Here is an 18,290-nt window from a genome sequence, read left to right on the forward strand (position 1 = left end):
TTCCTAAAAATCCCCACACATTGAAGATGTATTTTAAGATTTACATTTATTTAAAAAAATACAAATGAGATTTCAGTCTTGTACTATTTTTTTTCTTTTTCATTTGTCAATGTACATGTTTATTTGAAGAAAATAACTTAAAATAACATAGATAGATAGATAGTACTTTATTGATTTCTTCAGGAAAATTAAAATGTGTTGTTTATTTTAAGAAAATAACTTAAAATATCTAGAAATCACCATCCCGACAAAAATCACTTTTGAAATGTATTTTAAGATTTTTTTTTTTGATTAAAAAATCTGACTTAAGTTTTTATAGTAAAATAACTATGTTGCTTATTAAAATGTAAATATATTTATCTACCAAAATAAGACTTAAAATAAATTTTGTCTGAAAAATGTTTTTTCCTGCAAAAAAAAATATTCTTAAAAATCCCCACACATTTAAGATGTAATTTTAAAATTTACATTTATTTAAAAAAATACAAATGAGATTTCAGTCTTTTTCATTTGTCAATTTACATGTTTATTTGAAGAAAATAACTTAAAATAACATAGATAGATGTATAGTACTTTATTGATTCCTTCGTAAAAATTAAAATGTGTTGTTTATTTTAAGAAAATAACTTAAAATATCTAGAAATCTCCATCCCGACAAAAATCACTTTTGAAATGTATTTTAAGATTTTTTTATTTTTTATAAAGAAAATCTGATTTAAGTTTTTATAGTAAAATAACTATGTTGGTTATTAAAATGTAATATATTTATCTACAAAAAATAAGACTTAAAATACATTTTGTCTGAAAAATGTTTTATCCTGCGAAAAAAAAAATATTCTTAAAAATCCCCACACATTTAAGATGTATTTTAAGATCGACATTTATTTAAAAAAATACAAATGAGATTTCAGTCTTTTTCATTTGTCAATTTACATGTTTATTTGAAGAAAATAACTTAAAATATCTAGAAATCACCATCCCGACAAAAATCACTTTTGAAATGTATTTTAAGATTTTTTTTTATTTTTATTAAAAAATCTGATTTAAGTTTTTATAGTAAAATAACTATGTTGGTTATTAAAATGTAATATATTTATCTACAAAAAATAAGACTTAAAATACATTTTGTCTGAAAAATGTTTTATCCTGCAAAAAAAAAATATCTTAAAAATCCCCACACATTTAAGATGTATTTTAAGATTGACATTTATTTAAAAAAAATACAAATGAGATTTCAGTCTTTTTCATTTGTCAATTTACATGTTTATTTTAAGAAAATAACTTAAAATATCATAGATAGATAGATAGTACTTTATTGATTCCTTCAGGAAAATTAAAATGTGTTGTTTATTTTAAGAAAATAACTTAAAATATCTAGAAATCACCATCCCGACAAAAATCACTTTTGAAATGTATTTTAAGATTTTTTTTTTTAATTAAAAAATCTGACTTAAATTTTTATAGTAAAATAACTATGTTGCTTATTAAAATGTAAATATATTTATCTACCAAAATAAGACTTAAAATACATTTTTGTCTGAAAAATGTTTTTTCCTTCCAAAAAATATTCCTAAAAATCCCCACACATTTAAGATGTATTTTAAGATTGACATTTATTTTAAAAAATACAAATGAGATTTCAGTCTTTTTCATTTGTCAATTTACATGTTTATTTGAAGAAAATAACTTAAAATAACATAGATAGATGTATAGTACTTTATTGATTCCTTCAGGAAAATTAAAATGTGTTGTTTATTTTAAGAAAATAACTTAAAATATCTAGAAATCACCATCCCGACAAAAATCGCTTTTGAAATGTATTTTAAGATTAATCTGACTTAAGTTTTTATAGTAAAATAACTATGTTGCTTATTAAAATGTAAATATATTTATCTACCAAAATAAGACTTAAAATAAATTTTGTCTCAAAAATGTTTTTTCCTGCGAAAACAAAAATATTCTTAAAAATCCCCACACATTTAAGATGTATTTTAAGATTGACATTTATTTTAACAAATACAAATGAGATTTCAGTCTTTTTCATTTGTCAATTTACATGTTTATTTGAAGAAAATAACTTAAAATAACATAGATGGATAGATAGTACTTTATTGATTCCTTCAGGAAAATTAAAATGTGTTGTTTATTTTAAGAAAATAACTTAAAATATCTAGAAATCCCTGTCCCAACAAAAATCACTTTTGAAATGTATTTTAAGATTAATCTGACTTAAGTTTTTATAGTAAAATAACTATGTTGGTTATTAAAATGTAAATATATTTATCTACAAAAAATAAGACTTAAAATACATTTTGTCTGAAAAATGTTTTTTCCTGCAAAAAAAAAAAAATCTTAAAAATCCCCACACATTTAAGATGTATTTTAAGATTGACATTTATTAAAAAAAAAAAATACAAATGAGATTTCAGTCTTTCCTTTGTCAATTGACATGTTTATTTTAAGAAAATAACTTAAAATATCTAGAAATCACCATCCCGACAAAAATCACTTTTGAAATGTATTTTAAGATTTTTTTTTTTTTTATAAAAAAATCTGATTTAAGTTTTTATAGTAAAATAACTATGTTGCTTATTAAAATGTAAATATATTTATCTACCAAAATAAGACTTAAAATACATTTTGTCTGAAAAATGTTTTTTTCCTGCAAAAAAAAAAAATCTTAAAAATCCCCACACATTTAAGATGTATTTTAAGATTGACATTTATTTTAAAAAATACAAATGAGATTTCAGTCTTTTTCATTTGTCAATTTACATGTTTATTTTAAGAAAATAACTTAAAATATCTAGAAATCACTGTCCTGACAAAAATCACTTTTTTTTAATTAAAAAATCTGACTTAAGTTTTTATAGTAAAATAACTATGTTGCTTACTAAAATGTAAATATATTTATCTACCAAAATAAGAATTAAAATAAATTTTGTCTGATAAATGTTTTTTCCTTCCAAAAGATATTCCTAAAAATCCCCACACATTTAAGATGTATTTTAAGATTGACATTTATTTAAAAAAATACAAATGAGATTTCAGTCTTTTTCATTTGTCAATTTACATGTTTATTTGAAGAAAATAACTTAAAATAACATAGATAGATGTATAGTACTTTATTGATTCCTTCAGGAAAATTAAAATGTGTTGTTTATTTGAAGAAAATAACTTAAAATATCTAGAAATCTCCATCCCGACAAAAATCACTTTTGAAATGTATTTTAAGATTATTATTTTTTAATTAAAAAATCTGATTTAAGTTTTTATAGTAAAATAACTATGTTGGTTATTAAAATGTAAATATATTTATCTACCAAAATAAGACTTAAAATACATTTTGTCTGATAAATGTTTTTTCCTGCGAAAACAAAAATATTCTTAAAAATCCCCACACATTTAAGATGTATTTTAAGATTGACATTTATTTAAAAAAATATAAATGAGATTTCAGTCTTTTTCATTTGTCAATTCACATGTTTATTTGAAGAAAATAACTTAAAATAACATAGATGGATAGATAGTACTTTATTGATTCCTTCAGGAAAATTAAAATGTGTTTATTTTAAGAAAATAACTTAAAATATCTAGAAATCACCATCCCGACAAAAATCACTTGTGAAATGTTTTTTAAGATTTTTTTTTTTTTTAATTAAAAAATCTGATTTAAGTTTTTATAGTAAAATAACTATGTTGCTTATTAAAATGTAAATATATTTATCTACCAAAATAAGACTTAAAATAAATTTTGTCTGAAAAATGTTTTTTCCTGCAAAAAAAATATTCTTAAAAATCCCCACACATTTAAGATGTATTTTAAGATTGACATTTATTTAAAAAAATACAAATGAGATTTCAGTCTTTTTCATTTGTCAATTTACATGTTTATTTTAAGAAAATAACTTAAAATATCTAGAAATCACTGTCCTGACAAAAATCACTTTTTTTTAATTAAAAAATCTGACTTAAGTTTTTATAGTAAAATAACTATGTTGCTTACTAAAATGTAAATATATTTATCTACCAAAATAAGAATTAAAATAAATTTTGTCTGATAAATGTTTTTTCCTTCCAAAAGATATTCCTAAAAATCCCCACACATTTAAGATGTATTTTAAGATTGACATTTATTTAAAAAAATACAAATGAGATTTCAGTCTTTTTCATTTGTCAATTTACATGTTTATTTGAAGAAAATAACTTAAAATAACATAGATAGATGTATAGTACTTTATTGATTCCTTCAGGAAAATTAAAATGTGTTGTTTATTTGAAGAAAATAACTTAAAATATCTAGAAATCTCCATCCCGACAAAAATCACTTTTGAAATGTATTTTAAGATTATTATTTTTTAATTAAAAAATCTGATTTAAGTTTTTATAGTAAAATAACTATGTTGGTTATTAAAATGTAAATATATTTATCTACCAAAATAAGACTTAAAATACATTTTGTCTGATAAATGTTTTTTCCTTCCAAAAAATATTCCTAAAAATCCCCACACATTTAAGATGTATTTTAAGATTGACATTTATTTAAAAAAATATAAATGAGATTTCAGTCTTTTTCATTTGTCAATTCACATGTTTATTTGAAGAAAATAACTTAAAATAACATAGATGGATAGATAGTACTTTATTGATTCCTTCAGGAAAATTAAAATGTGTTTATTTTAAGAAAATAACTTAAAATATCTAGAAATCACCATCCCGACAAAAATCACTTGTGAAATGTTTTTTAAGATTTTTTTTTTTTTTAATTAAAAAATCTGATTTAAGTTTTTATAGTAAAATAACTATGTTGCTTATTAAAATGTAAATATATTTATCTACCAAAATAAGACTTAAAATAAATTTTGTCTGAAAAATGTTTTTTCCTGCAAAAAAAATATTCTTAAAAATCCCCACACATTTAAGATGTATTTTAAGATTGACATTTATTTAAAAAAATACAAATGAGATTTCAGTCTTTTTCATTTGTCAATTTACATGTTTATTTGAAGAAAATAACTTAAAATAACATAGATAGATCGATAGTACTTTATTGGTTCCTTCGGGAAAATTAAAATGTGTTGTTTATTTTCAGAAAATAACTTAAAATATCTAGAAATCACCATCCCGACAAAAATCACTTTTGAAATGTATTTTAAGATTTTTTTATTTTTTTAATAAAAAAAATCTGATTTCAGTTTTTATAGTAAAATAACTATGTTGGTTTATTAAAATGTAAATATATTTATCAACTAAAATAAGACTTAAAATAAATTTTGTCTGAAAAATGTTTTTTCCTGCAAAAAATATCGCTGAGTTGGCAAGTTCTTCTTGCGTCGCGTCAAACCTATTAGTGGTGGACCGCCACAGACAAATGAAAGCATTAAAAAAAAAACATTGAACTTTGATATTGGCCTATTTATTTGTCAAATGTGCACATTTTCTGCCAGCGTCTCGTTTGCATGTCGGCAAAAATGAAAAGAGAGGAAATAGATATCATTGGATTCCTTTATTAGCAATTTATTTAAATTGTGAGGTTTATTCAAGGCTTCGACCAAGTAAAAAAAAAAGACTCAAACAATACAAAGATACGTGTTGGTCATTGGATTGCAAATCCGGTCTCTATCAAAAGAAATCATAACTTAACAGTAACAAAAGCAAATGACGGTCACAAATTTCTTTCTTTTTTCTTTACAAAAGTCAGTCATAATAATTTATATTTGTGGTGTTGTTGTGTGTACCGTGTGTACTGTGTGTGAGGCTCGTGATGGGAGACCCAAGGAGAAGCGCCACCTTGTTCAAAACCAGGTGTGGCCCCCACTGTGTCAATAATGTCCTTCTACACTAGCGGGAAAATCTAGTGATAAAACAAAAACCTCCTCCCAATGGTTACATGACAATACTTCATCATCTAGAAGTGCAGCTTTTGCACAATCATTCATATACCAAGGTCAAAAAGTGAATCCTCGACCATAATCACAGTCTGGCTCGTCAAGAAAAGAACGAAAAAAGCAACGGCACAATTTGCTGAGGAATGTACAATTTGACACAAGGAGTATCAAGGCCACGCTGAAATGAAAAAAGAAGTGAATAAAGTCTGATTATTTCTGCATGAGGATGAGGAATGTACATTTTAGTCTTCACAAATAAATATATTTTGTTCAGTTGTCAGTTTTAAAGAAATATTTCATATTATCTGATATATTATTGTTTCTGCAACAAGACCTTTATTACATGTTGTAAAGAAAATTCAATATCCACCTTTTATTCTTGTCAACTAAAATTTTTGCAATAAAAAAATGCTACTTTTTGCGGATTAAAATCCTGTAAACCTTCTGGAAAAATGTTCCTTTCATTGTACTTTTTTTTTTTTTTTTGAAGAGAAAAAAAAAATCCTGTAAGCTTTTTTGGAAATTTTCTGAAAAAGTAAACTTTTTTTGTTAAAAAAAATATTAAAAAAGGTACGAATAGAGCTTTTTTTGTCAAAAATTACATTTTCATATAAATAAAATAACTATTTTGGTTTATTAACATTCAAATGCACGATCACAGTAAAAATTGAATTGTCAGAAATATTTTTTAAAGATTTTCAAACAAAATGGATTTTAAAACTTTTTTAAATAAAAAAAAAAAAAAGCTTTTTATATTAACTGTTAAATATTACTGCTATATTAACCATTTTATTTTGTTTATTAAAATGCCAAAACAAATTGCAAAAAAATAAGGTGTTTTCTTGTATTGTTATGCAAAATACATTTTGTCTGAAAAAAAATTAGATTTCAGTCGTGTACTATTTTATTTTTTATTTTAAGAGAAAAAAAAATCCTGTAAGCTTTTTTGGAAATGTTCTGGAAAAGTAAACTTGTACAACACAACTTTTTTTGTTAAATAAAATATTAAAAAAGGTAAGAATAGAGCTTTTTTTGTCAAAAATTACATTTTCATATAAATAAAATAACTATTTTGGTTTATTAACATTCAAACACGATCACAATAAAAATTGAATAGTCAGAAATATTTTTTAAAGATTTTCAAACAAAATGGATTTTAAAACTTTTTTAAATAAAAAAAAGAAAAGCTTTTTATACTAACTGTTAAATATTACTGTTATATTAACCATTTTATTTTGTTTATTAAAATGCCAAAACAAATTGTAAAAAAATAAGGTGTTTTCTTGTATTGTTATGCAAAATACATTTTGTCTGAAAAAAATGAGATTTCAGTCGTGTACTATTTTATTTTTTATTTTAAGAGAAAAAAAATCCTGTAAGCTTTTTTGGAAATGTTCTGAAAAAGTAAACTTGTACAACACAACTTTTTTTGTTAAAAAAAATATTAAAAAACGGTAAGAATAGAGCTTTTTTTGTCAAAAATTACATTTTCAAATAAATAAAATAACTATTTTGGTTTATTAACATTCAAACACGATCACAATAAAAATTGAATCGTCAGAAATATTTTTTAAAGATTTTGAAACAAAATGGATTTTAAAACTTGAAAAAAAAAAAAAAATGCTTTTTATACTAACTGTTAAATATTACTGTTATATTAACCATTTTATTTTGTTTATTAAAATGCCAAAACAAATTGTAAAAAAATAAGGTGTTTTCTTGTATTTTTATGCAAAATACATTTTGTCTGGAAAAAAAATTAGATTTCAGTCGTGTACTATTTTATTTTTTATTTTAAGAGAAAAAAAATCCTGTAAGCTTTTTTGGAAATGTTCTGAAAAAGTAAACTTGTACAACACAACTTTTTTTGTTAAAAAAAAATATTAAAAAAGGTAAGAATAGAGCTTTTTTTGTCAAAAATTACATTTTCATATAAATAAAATAACTATTTTGGTTTATTAACATTCAAATGCACAATCACAGTAAAAATTGAATTGTCAGAAATATTTTTTTAAGATTTTCAAACAAAATGGATTTTAAAACTTTTTTAAATAAAAAAAAGAAAAGCTTTTTATACTAACTGTTAAATATTACTGTTATATTAACCATTTTATTTTGTTTATTAAAATGCCAAAACAAATTGTAAAAAAATAAGGTGTTTTCTTGTATTGTTATGCAAAATACATTTTGTCTGAAAAAAAATTAGATTTCAGTCATGTAATATTTAATTTTTTATTTTAAGAGAAAAAAAATCCTGTAAGCTTTTTTGGAAATGTTCTGAAAAAGTAAACTTGTACAACACAACTTTTTTTGTTAAAAAAAATATTAAAAAAGGTAAGAATAGAGCTTTTTTTTTTGTCAAAAATTACATTTTCAAATAAATAAAATAACTATTTTGGTTTATTAACATTCAAATGCACGATCACAATAAAATTGAATTGTCAGAAATATTTTTTTAAAGATTTTCAAACAAAATGGATTTTAAAACTTTTTTAAATGAAAAAAAGAAAAGCTTTTTATACTAACTGTTAAATATTACTGTTATATTAACCATTTTATTTTGTTTATTAAAATGCCAAAACAAATTGTAAAAAAATAAGGTGTTTTCTTGTATTGTTATGCAAAATACATTTTGTCTGAAAAAAAATTAGATTTCAGTCGTGTACTATTTTATTTTTTATTTTAAGAGAAAAAAAATCCTGTAAGCTTTTTTGGAAATGTTCTGAAAAAGTAAACTTGTACAACACAACTTTCTTTGTTAAAAAAAATATTAAAAAAGGTAAGAATAGAGCTTTTATTGTCAAAAATTACATTTTCAAATAAATAAAATAACTATTTTGGTTTATTAACATTCAAATGCACGATCACAATAAAAATTGAATCGTCAGAAATATTTTTTAAAGATTTTCAAACAAAATGGATTTTAAAACTTAAAAAAAAAAAAAAAAAAAACTTTTTATACTAACTGTTAAATATTACTGTTATATTAACCATTTTATTTTGTTTATTAAAATGCCAAAACAAATTGTAAAAAAATAAGGTGTTTTCTTGTATTGTTATGCAAAATGCATTTTGTCTGAAAAAAATGAGACTTCAGTCGTGTACTATTTTATTTTTTATTTTAAGAAAAAAAAAAATCCTGTAAGCTTTTTTGGAAATTTTCTGGAAAAGTAAACTTGTACAACACAACTTTTTTTGTTAAAAAAAGATGTAAAAAAAAGGTAAGAATATAGCTGTTTTTTGTCAAAAATTAAATTTTCAAATAAATAAAATAACTATTTTGGTTTATTAACATTCAAATGCACGATCACAGTAAAAATTGAATTGTCAGAAATATTTTTTTTAAAGATTTTCAAACAAAATGGATTTTAAAACTTTTTTAAATAAAAAAAAAAGAAAGCTTTTTATAGTAACTGTTAAATATTACTGTTATATTAACCATTTTATTTTGTTTATTAAAATGCCAAAACAAATTGTAAAAAAATAAGGTGTTTTCTTGTATTGTTATGCAAAATACATTTTGTCTGAAAAAAATGAGATTTCAGTCGTGTACTATTTTATTTTTTATTTTAAGAGGGAAAAAATCCTGTAAGCTTTTTTGGAAATTTTCTGGAAAAAGTAAACTTTTTTTGTTAAAAAAAATATTAAAAAAGGTAAGAATAGAGCTTTTTTTGTCAAAAATTACATTTTCATATAAATAAAATAACTATTTTGGTTTATTAACATTCAAATGCACGATCACAATAAAAATTTAATTGTCAGAAATATTTTTTTAAAGATTTTCAAACAAAATGGATTTTAAAACTTTAAAAAAAAAAAAAAAAAAAAGCTTTTTATACTAACTGTTAAATATTACTGCTATATTAACCATTTTATTTTGTTTATTAAAATGCTAAAACAAATTGTAAAAAAATAAGGTGTTTTCTTGTATTGTTATGCAAAATACATTTTGTCTGGAAAAAAAATTAGATTTCAGTCGTGTACTATTTTATTTTTTATTTTAAGAGAAAAAAAATCCTGTAAGCTTTTTTGGAAATGTTCTGAAAAAGTAAACTTGTACAATCCAACTTTTTTTGTTAAAAAAAAAAATTAAAAAAGGTAATAATAGAGCTTTTTTTTTGTCAAAAATTACATTTTCAAATAAATAAAATAACTATTTTGGTTTATTAACATTCAAATGCATGATCACAGTAAAAATTGAATTGTCAGAAATATTTTTTTAAAGATTTTCAAACAAAATGGATTTTAAAACTTTTTTAAATTTAATAAAATTGCTTTTTATAGTAACTGTTAAATATTACTGTTATATTAACCATTTTATTTTGTTTATTAAAATGCCAAAACAAATTGTAAAAAAATAAGGTGTTTTCTTGTATTGTTATGCAAAATACATTTTGTCTGAAAAAAAATGAGATTTCAGTCGTGTACTATTTTATTTTTTATTTTAAGAGAAAAAAAATCCTGTAAGCTTTTTTGGAAATTTTCTGAAAAAGTAAACTTGTAACAACACAACTTTTTTTGTTAAAAAAAAATATTAAAAAAGGTAAGAATAGAGCTTTTTTTGTCAAAAATTACATTTTCAAATAAATAAAATAACTATTTTGGTTTATTAACATTCAAACACGATCACAATAAAAATTGAATTGTCAGAAATATTTTTTAAAGATTTTCAAACAAAATGGATTTTAAAACTTTAAAAAAACTTTAAAAAAAATGCTTTTTATACTAACTGTTAAATATTACTGTTATATTAACCATTTTATTTTGTTCATTAAAATGCCAAAACAAATTGTAAAAAAATAAGGTGTTTTCTTGTATTGTTATGCAAAATACATTTTGTCTGAAAAAAAATTAGATTTCAGTCGTGTACTATTTTATTTTTTATTTTAAGAGAAAAAAAATCCTGTAAGCTTTTTTGGAAATTTTCTGGAAAAGTAAACTTGTACAACACAACTTTTTTTGTTAAAAAAAGATTTAAAAAAAAGGTAACAATAGAGCTTTTTTTTGGTCAAAAATTACATTTTCAAATAAATAAAATAACTATTTTGGTTTATCAACATTCAAATGCACGATCACATAAAAAATTTAATTGTCAGAAATATTTTTTTTAAAGATTTTCAAACAAAATGGATTTTAAAACTTTTTTAAATAAAAAAAAAAGAAAGCTTTTTATAGTAACTGTTAAATATTACTGTTATATTAACCATTTTATTTTGTTTATTAAAATGCCAAAACAAATTGTAAAAAAATAAGGTGTTTTCTTGTATTGTTATGCAAAATACATTTTGTCTGAAAAAAAATGAGATTTCAGTCGTGTACTATTTTATTTTTTATTTTAAGAGAAAAAAAATCCTGTAAGCTTTTTTGGAAATGTTCTGGAAAAGTAAACTTGTACAACACAACTTTTTTTGTTAAGATTTTTTTTTTTAAATTTAAGAATAGAGCTTTTTTTGTCAAAAATTACATTTTCAAATAAATAAAATAACTATTTTGCTTTATTAACATTCAAACACGATCACAATAAAAATTGAACTGTCAGAAATATTTTTTAAAGATTTTCAAACAAAATGGATTTTAAAACTTTTTTAAATAAAATTAAAAAAAAGCTTTTTATACTAACTGTTAAATAATACTGCTATATTAACCATTTTATTTTGTTTATTAAAATGCCAAAACAAATTGTAAAAAAATAAGGTGTTTTCTTGTATTGTTATGCAAAATACATTTTGTCTGAAAAAAAATTAGATTTCAGTCGTGTACTATTTAATTTTTTATTTTAAGAGAAAAAAAATCCTGTAAGCTTTTTTGGAAATGTTCTGAAAAAGTAAACTTGTACAACACAACTTTTTTTGTTAAAAAAAAATGTAAAAAAAAAAAGGTAAGAATATAGCTGTTTTTTGTCAAAAATTTAATTTTCAAATAAATAAAATGACTATTTTGGTTTATTAACATTCAAACACGATCACAATAAAAATTGAATTGTCAGAAATATTTTTTAAAGATTTTCAAACAAAATGGATTTTAAAACTTTTTTAAATAAAAAAAAGAAAAGCCTTTTATACTAACTGTTAAATATTACTGTTATATTAACCATTTTATTTTGTTTATTAAAATGCCAAAACAAATTGTAAAAAAAATAAGGTGTTTTCTTGTATTTTTATGCAAAATACATTTTGTCTGAAAAAAAATTAAATATCAGTCGTGTACTATTTTATTTTTTATTTTGAGAGAAAAAAAATCCTGTAAGCTTTTTTGGAAATGTTCTGAAAAAGTAAACTTGTACAACACAACTTTTTTTTGTTAAAAAAAAAGTTTAAAAAAAAAGGTAACAATAGAGCTTTTTTTGTCAAAAATTACATTTTCAAATAAATAAAATAACTATTTTGGTTTATTAACATTCAAATGCACGATCACAATAAAAATTTAATTGTCAGAATTATTTTTTTTTAAAGATTTTCAAACAAAATGGATTTTCAAACTTTTTTAAATAAAAAAAAGAAAAGCTTTTTATACTAACTGTTAAATATTACTGTTATATTAACCATTGTATTTTGTTTATTAAAATGCCAAAACAAATTGTAAAAAAATAAGGTGTTTTCTTGTATTGTTATTTATGCAAAATACATTTTGTCTGAAAAAAATGATATTTCAGTCGTGTACTATTTTATTTTTTATTTTAAGAGAAAAAAAATCCTGTAAGCTTTTTTGGAAATTTTCTGAAAAAGTTAACTTTTTTTGTTAAAAAAAATATTAAAAAAGGTTAGATTAGAGCTTTTTTTTGTCAAAAATTACATTTTCATATAAATAAAATAACTATTTTGGTTTATTAACATTCAAATGCACGATCACAATAAAAATTGAATTGTCAGAATTTTTTTTTAAAGATTTTCAAACAAAATGGATTTTCAAACTTTTTTAAATAAAAAAAAGAAAAGCTTTTTATACTAACTGTTAAATATTACTGTTATATTAACCATTTTATTTTGTTTATTAAAATGCCAAAACAAATTGTAAAAAAATAAGGTGTTTTCTTGTATTGTTATGCAAAATACATTTTGTCTGAAAAAAAATTTGATTTCAGTCGTGTACTATTTTATTTTTTATTTTAAGAGAAAAAAAATCCTGTAAGCTTTTTTGGAAATGTTCTGAAAAAGTAAACTTGTACAACACAACTTTTTTTGTTAAAAAAAATATTAAAAAGGGTAAGAATAGAGCTTTTCTTTGTCAAAAATTACATTTTCAAATAAATAAAATAACTATTTTGGTTTATTAACATTCAAACACGATCACAATAAAAATTGAATTGTCAGAAATATTTTTTAAAGATTTTCAAACAAAATGGATTTTAAAACTTTAAAAAAAAAAAAAAAGCTTTTTATACTAACTGTTAAATATTACTGTTATATTAACCATTTTATTTTGTTTATTAAAATGCCAAAACAAATTGTAAAAAAATAAGGTGTTTTCTTGTATTGTTATGCAAAATACATTTTGTCTGAAAAATAATTTTTTTCTTTAAAAACATTTGTTTTTGAATTCCTACCATACAAGTAAGATGCATTTTAAGATTTACATTTATTTAAATAAATACAAATGAGATTTCAGCCGTGTACTATTTTATTTTTTATTTTTTATTTGTCATTTGTCATATTGTTTATTTTAGGAAAATGATTTAAAATAACATGACATCATTATCAAATCAATCTAAGTACAGTATTGTTTATTTTAAGAAAATAACTTCAAATAACTAGAAATCACCATCCATGACTGAAATCACTTTTGAAATGTTTTTTAAGATTTGTTTAATTAAAAAAGTTTTATAGTAAGATAACTATTTTGTTTATTTAAATGTAAATATATTTTTTCTACAAAAATGAAGACTTTTTTATTGTGTGATTAAAATAAATAATTTTGTCTGAAAAATATTTTTTCCTGTAAAAAATATTCCTTAAAATCCCCACACATTTAAGATGTATTTTATTTCATGAAATACAAATGAAATTTCAGTTTTGTACTATTTTTGTTTCTTTTTCATTTGTCAATATATATGTTTATTTTAAGAAAATAACTTAAAATAACTAGAAATCCCCGACGGAAATCACTTTCGATTTTTCTTCATTAAAAAAGTTTTTATAGTAAAATAACTATTTTGGTTATTAACATGCAAATTTATTTATTCTACAAAAATAAGGTTATTTCTTGTATGATTGAAATAAAAAAAATCATTTTTGTCTAAAAAATATTCCTAAAAATCCCCACACATTGAAGATGTATTTTAAGATTGACATTTATTTAAAAAAATACAAATGAGATTCCAGTCTTGTACTATTTTTTTTCTTTTTCATTTGTCAATGTAGATGTTTATTTGAAGAAAATATCTTAAAATAACATAGATAGATAGATAGTACTTTATTGATTCCTTCAGGAAAATTAAAATGTGTTGTTTATTTTAAGAAAATAACTTAAAATATCTAGAAATCACCATCCCGACAAAAATCACTTTTGAAATGTATTTTAAGATTTTTTTTTTTTTTTGGATTAAAAAATCTGACTTAAGTTTTTATAGTAAAATAACTATGTTGGTTATTAAAATGTAAATATATTTATCTACCAAAATAAGACTTAAAATACATTTTGTCTGAAAAATGTTTTTTCTTGTAAAAAAAAAAATATTCTTAAAAATCCCCACACATTTAAGATGCATTTTAAGATTGACATTTATTTTTTTTTAAAATACAAATGAGATTTCAGTCTTTTTCATTTGTCAATTTACATGTTTATTTGAAGAAAATAACATAGATAGATAGATAGTACTTTATTGATTCCTTCAGGAAAATTAAAATGTGTTGTTTATTTTAAGAAAATAACTTAAAATATCTAGAAATCCCTGTCCCGACAAAAATCACTTTTGAAATGTATTTTAAGATTAATCTGACTTAAGTTTTTATAGTAAAATAACTATGTTGCTTATTAAAATGTAAATATATTTATCTACCAAAATAAGACTTAAAATAAATTTTGTCTGAAAAATGTTTTTTCCTGCAAAAAAAAAATATTCTTAAAAATCCCCACACATTTAAGATGTATTTTAAGATTGACATTTATTTAAAAAAATACAAATGAGATTTCAGTCTTTTTCATTTGTCAATTTACATGTTTATTTGAAGAAAATAACTTAAAATAACATAGATAGATAGATAGTACTTTATTGATTCCTTCAGGAAAATTAAAATGGGTTGTTTATTTTAAGAAAATAACTTAAAATATCTAGAAATCACCATCCCGACAAAAATCACTTTTGAAATGTATTTTAAGATTTATTTATTTTTTAATTAAAAAAATCTGATTTAAGTTTTTATAGTAAAATAACTATGTTGCTTATTAAAATGTAAATATATTTATCTACCAAAATAAGACTTAAAATACATTTTGTCTGAAAAATGTTTTTTCCTGCAAAAAAAAAAAAATCTTAAAAATCCCCACACATTTAAGATGTATTTTAAGATCGACATTTATTTAAAAAAATACAAATGAGATTTCAGTCTTTTTCATTTGTCAATTTACATGTTTATTTGAAGAAAATAACTTAAAATAACATAGATGGATGGATAGTACTTTATTGATTCCTTCAGGAAAATTAAAATGTGTTGTTTATTTTTTTTTAAATAACTTCAAATATCTAGAAATCACTGTCCTGACAAAAATCACTTTTGAAATGTATTTTAATATATATTTTTTTTAATTAAAAAATCTGATTTAAGTTTTTATAGTAAAATAACTATGTTGGTTATTAAAATGTAAATATATTTATCTACAAAAAATAAGACTTAAAATACATTTTGTCTGAAAAATGTTTTATCCTGCAAAAAAAAAATATTCTTAAAAATCCCCACACATTTAAGATGTATTTTAACATTGACATTTATTTAAAAAAATACAAATGAGATTTCAGTCTTTTTCATTTGTCAATTTACATGTTTATTTGAAGAAAATAACTTAAAATAACATAGATAGATATATAGTACTTTATTGATTCCTTCAGGAAAATTAAAATGTGTTGTTTATTTTAAGAAAATAACTTAAAATATCTAGAAATCTCCATCCCGACAAAAATCACTTTTGAAATGTATTTTAAGATTTTATTTTTTTTAATAAAAAAATCTGATTTAAGTTTTTATAATAAAATAACTATGTTGGTTATTAAAATGTAATTTATTTATCTATAAAAACTAAGACTTAAAATACATTTTGTCTGAAAAATGTTTTTTCCTGCAAAAAAAAAATCTTTAAAATCCCCACACATTTAAGATGTATTTTAAGATCGACATTTATTTAAAAAAATACAAATGAGATTTCAGTCTTTTTCATTTGTCAATTTACATGTTTATTTTAAGAAAATAACTTAAAATATCTAGAAATCACCATCCCGACAAAAATCACTTTTGAAATGTATTTTAAGATTTTATTTTTTTAATTAAAAAATCTGATTTAAGTTTTTGTAGTAAAATAACTATGTTGGTTATTAAAATGTAAATATATTTATCTACAAAAAATAAGACTTAAAATACATTTTGTCTGAAAAATGTTTTTTCCTGCAAAAAAAAAATATTCTTAAAAATCCCCACACATTTAAGATGTATTTTAAGATTGACATTTATTTAAAAAAATACAAATGAGATTTCAGTCTTTTTCATTTGTCAATTTACATGTTTATTTTAAGAAAATAACTTAAAATGTCTAGAAATCACTGTCCTGACAAAAAATCCCTTTTTTTTAATTAAAAAATCTGACTTAAGTTTTTATAGTAAAATAACTATGTTGCTTATTAAAATGTAAATATATTTATCTACCAAAATAAGACTTAAAATAAATTTTGTCTGAAAAATGTTTTTTCCTGCAAAAAGAAATTCCTAAAAATCCCCACACATTTAAATTGTATTTTAAGATTGACATTTATTTAAAAAAATACAAATGAGATTTCAGTCTTTTTCATTTGTCAATTTACATGTTTATTTGAAGAAAATAACGAAAAATAACATAGATAGATATAAAGTACTTTATTGATTCCTTCAGGAAAATTAAAATGTGTTGTTTATTTTAAGAAAATAACTTAAAATATCTAGAAATCTCCATCCCGACAAAAATCACTTTTGAAATGTATTTTAAGATTTTTTTTTATTTTTATTAAAAAATCTGATTTAAGTTTTTATAGTAAAATAACTATGTTGCTTATTAAAATGTAAATATATTTATCTACCAAAATAAGACTTAAAATAAATTTTGTCTGAAAAATGTTTTTTCCTGCAAAAAAAATATTCTTAAAAATCCCCACACATTTAAATTGTATTTTAAGATTGACATTTATTTAAAAAAATACAAATGAGATTTCAGTCTTTTTCATTTGTCAATTTACATGTTTATTTGAAGAAAATAACTTAAAATAACATAGATAGATATATAGTACTTTATTGATTCCTTCAGGAAAATTAAAATGTGTTGTTTATTTGAAGAAAATAATTTAAAATATCTAGAAATCACCATCCCGACAAAAATCACTTTTGAAATGTTTTTTAAGATTTTTTTATTTTTTATTAAAAAATCTGATTTAAGTTTTTATAGTAAAATAACTATGTTGCTTATTAAAATGTAAATATATTTATCTACCAAAATAAGACTTAAAATACATTTTGTCTGAAAAATGTTTTTTCCTGCAAAAAAAAAATAATCTTAAAAATCCCCACACATTTAAGATGTATTTTAAGATCGACATTTATTTAAAAAGATACAAATGAGATTTCAGTCTTTTTCATTTGTCAATTTACATGTTTATTTTAAGAAAATAACTTAAAATATCTAGAAATCACCATCCCGACAAAAATCACTTTTGAAATGTATTTTAAGATTTTTTTTTTTTTTTATAAAAAAATCTGATTTAAGTTTTTATAGTAAAATAACTATGTTGGTTATTAAAATGTAATATATTTATCTACAAAAAATAAGACTTAAATACATTTTGTCTGAAAAATGTTTTTTCCTGCAAAAAAAATATTCTTAAAAATCCCCACACATTTAAGATGTATTTTAAGATCGACATTTATTTAAAAAAATACAAATGAGATTTCAGTCTTTTTCATTTGTCAATTTACATGTTTATTTTAAGAAAATAACTTAAAATATCTAGAAATCACCATCCCGACAAAAATCACTTTTGAAATGTATTTTAAGATTTTATTTTTTTAATTAAAAAATCTGATTTAAGTTTTTATAGTAAAATAACTATGTTGGTTATTAAAATGTAAATATATTTATCTACAAAAAATAAGACTTAAAATACATTTTGTCTGAAAAATGTTTTTTCCTGCAAAAAAAAAATATTCTTAAAAATCCCCACACATTTAAGAT

This window comes from Nerophis lumbriciformis, linkage group LG07 (genome assembly GCF_033978685.3).
Source record: "Nerophis lumbriciformis linkage group LG07, RoL_Nlum_v2.1, whole genome shotgun sequence".
Taxonomy (NCBI): Eukaryota; Metazoa; Chordata; class Actinopteri; order Syngnathiformes; family Syngnathidae; genus Nerophis; species Nerophis lumbriciformis.